Below are 2,966 nucleotides of genomic sequence, written 5' to 3'. Positions count from 1 at the left end.
GAGAATGCCGTGAATTAGTGTACAGATGTAGTACGTTTTGCTTTTTGAAGCCATTGGAGGTCATAGTATTGTCAAAGTGTTTATGATGCCATGAAAATTGTGGATACATTCACACAACCCCTAGTCTTTGCACCCAAGAGGAGAGCGGACTTTGTGGAAAAGATAGTCGAGGCAAAGAAAAACAATCTTTTGTAAATAAAATCGAACTATATTGGTGTACAACACCAACATTGTATACATACATATAAAATAAACACAATTTTCATTGTCACCTCAAGAGGGCATGAATTTTCATTACACTTTCGAACATCCTTTTCATATTTACAATGAAATCTAATTTTCTGTGGTGAATTTGTATTTTATGATTAATCTATTTGATATAACAATTCATAGTAATCAAATTTATAACTAAGCAATTTCATTGTATTTTATAATCAATGTATAAATAAATAAATAAATATAACATAGGAGTAGAAAGCCATGCAAGCGAAAAGAAAGCATGCATAAAAGGCTGGCAACAAATGAAAGGTAGCATCGGGCACAAAAAATCTCAACAACTTTAGTGCAAGGAAGTGGCTAGGGAGAGGTAACAAGACGTAGAGGAGTACCTGAACAAGAAGAGTAGCTAATCGAGGGACAAAAGAGAGCTGCACAAAGGTGAAATACTACTCTCCATCCCATGGTCCATCACTTAACCACAATGTGAAGCAATCACCTGAGCAAAGCGAGCAGAGGTAGCAAAGAAGTAAAGACATAAAAGGGTGGGAAAACAAAAAGGAGTTGAGTCATTGTAATACAATGGCATGCTAGTTCATAATGGAGAAGGAGACAATCGAGAAAGTGTATGCACAAGATGCATCGTAAAGTAGAACGTTGTGAGATAAGAAATAAGTAAAGTTTAGCATAATAAATAAGTCATGAAGGGCATGCACATAGTCTATTGTAGCCAAATAAATAGAGACAACACTCTATAGCGTTCTAGAGTTATGAAGGAGAAGCATATTCATGGGTCAGACAGTGTCAGGGAGCTCTCAGGGAGTGGCAAAAGATTGAAACGCTTCAGTTAAGGGTGAGGCGAACACCTCCTACAAAAGAAGGTTGGCCAAGCAAATATAAGGGTAGCTATGGATTGCATCAAAGCAAGAAGAAAGAGCAAGAGGTCAATGGGAGAGTTCCTAAGTAGAACAAGCAATGAGGCAAACTCATAAAGTCTGAGTTTGTGGAAGCGAAATGTTGTAGCCAAATTAGTCCAGGCTCCGAGGTCAAGGTTGACTTACCTGCCCCAATCCATTTTTTTGAACCATATAGCATAATTTGGGTAGATAAGCAATGCCCGTGTCCTCTGGCTTGTTATTGCCTTCGCTAGGAACAAGCACAACCTTCTAGATTCTACATAAAAGTCATAGTTGGAAGAGTCCAAAACTACCTTTTCAAACATAAAAAAGGGGTTAGTCCCCACAAAGAAAAGAGAAGTTAGGAAATATTCTTTAAATCCCAAGGGGGGTAGTCCACACCCTTAAGAGGGAAGCAATTTAAACAAGGGAGGTGAATCACACCCTTAAATGAAAGTTAAGATCACTTAAATAAAATGATTAAGGGAAAGCAATGGGGGTTGGGTTAAGAGAGAGGTAAATTCTAGCTCAAGCACAACATTAGGAAAAAAAAGGGGCTACAAGGAGAACCAATGTTTATAGTTAGATCTATAATAAAAAGGACAAAGATTCCAAAAAATTGATTAAGTTTAATGTTAGGTAGAGCTACACTCTTAAGGAAAAGAGTTTTTAAAACCCCTTATAAATTTAATCAAAGCTGAACTCTTATGTTTAAAAGAAGACAAAGCACTAGGGATGCCAATTACATGTGAATGAATTAATCAATAACTTTAAATAAACAAATTTTGTTGATTAAAGCACTAGTGTTAAGGGTTAGTGGGATAAAAGAGTTAGGTCAAGTTAAAGTAAGGATTCTTTTGCAAAAGCTAAATTAACTTTAGCATAAGTGATTAAGTTCTTACAAGGGCACAAATGCAAGAGCAAGCAACTAAATGTATAAATAAATAAATAAATAAATATATATATAAAATATATAAAGTAGGTAACATAAGTAAACTATCAATTAAAGACAAGTAACTTATAATAGGGTATAAATATAAATATAAATATAAATATAAATAAATAAATAAATATTTATACATAAAAACACACACACACACACGCACGCGCACGCATGCACACCCCTCCCCTTGGGGATCCCTGTGATCCCAGGGTGCACATGTTGGTTCCACATGACTTTTATGCTATGGCTCCCCACATTGGTATGGGCAAGGAGTCTCTTGGCACTTGTTCAACACTCGGGTGACCCTTGATATTATTCATTAAATTTGCATGAAAATGTGCTTTTACTTTGTGGAATATTTTGGCCCTTTATGTGTACTATGATATTTCTTAAACTTGAAATGTTTTTTCTTATAAGTGGTTGATCAATGGGAATGAGTGGATAGTGGTTTCACATACATTGTTTCTAGTAATTTCTAAATAGGACAACTGGGTATATCTTTTTATATAAAAATATATCCATGAGTACCCAATGGGGACAAGGTACCCTTGGATACCCTTTGCATTGGACCATTGGATACCCTTGAGAACCCTTAGAGTCCTTGGAAAAAGGTTGAATATCTTTAAATTATTTTCTTGTCCAGAGAGTTGGACCTAGAGTTTTGGGCACTCATGATTCTTAAGGGGCACTCCTTTTGAGGGACATTTTTAATGGGTCCCTATATGTTTGTAATTCTTAGTCCCTTTAATTCTTAAGCAAGGGAGCTTTTTATTACCATTCTTATTACTTAATTGCATTATGGGTATAATTCTCCTAAGATTGTGGAGAAGTTATAAGTTGATCTTCATTAATGACATTGGTTGATTTGTGTAGGGGTTGATAAGGTTTTTAAATAGTTGAACCTTACTTTT

Source organism: Dipteris shenzhenensis, chromosome 20 (genome assembly GCF_047967505.1).
Source record: "Dipteris shenzhenensis isolate YYH24624 ecotype China chromosome 20, Dip_SZ_1.0, whole genome shotgun sequence".
NCBI lineage: Eukaryota > Viridiplantae > Streptophyta > Polypodiopsida > Gleicheniales > Dipteridaceae > Dipteris > Dipteris shenzhenensis.
This window is presented reverse-complemented; position numbering follows the sequence as displayed.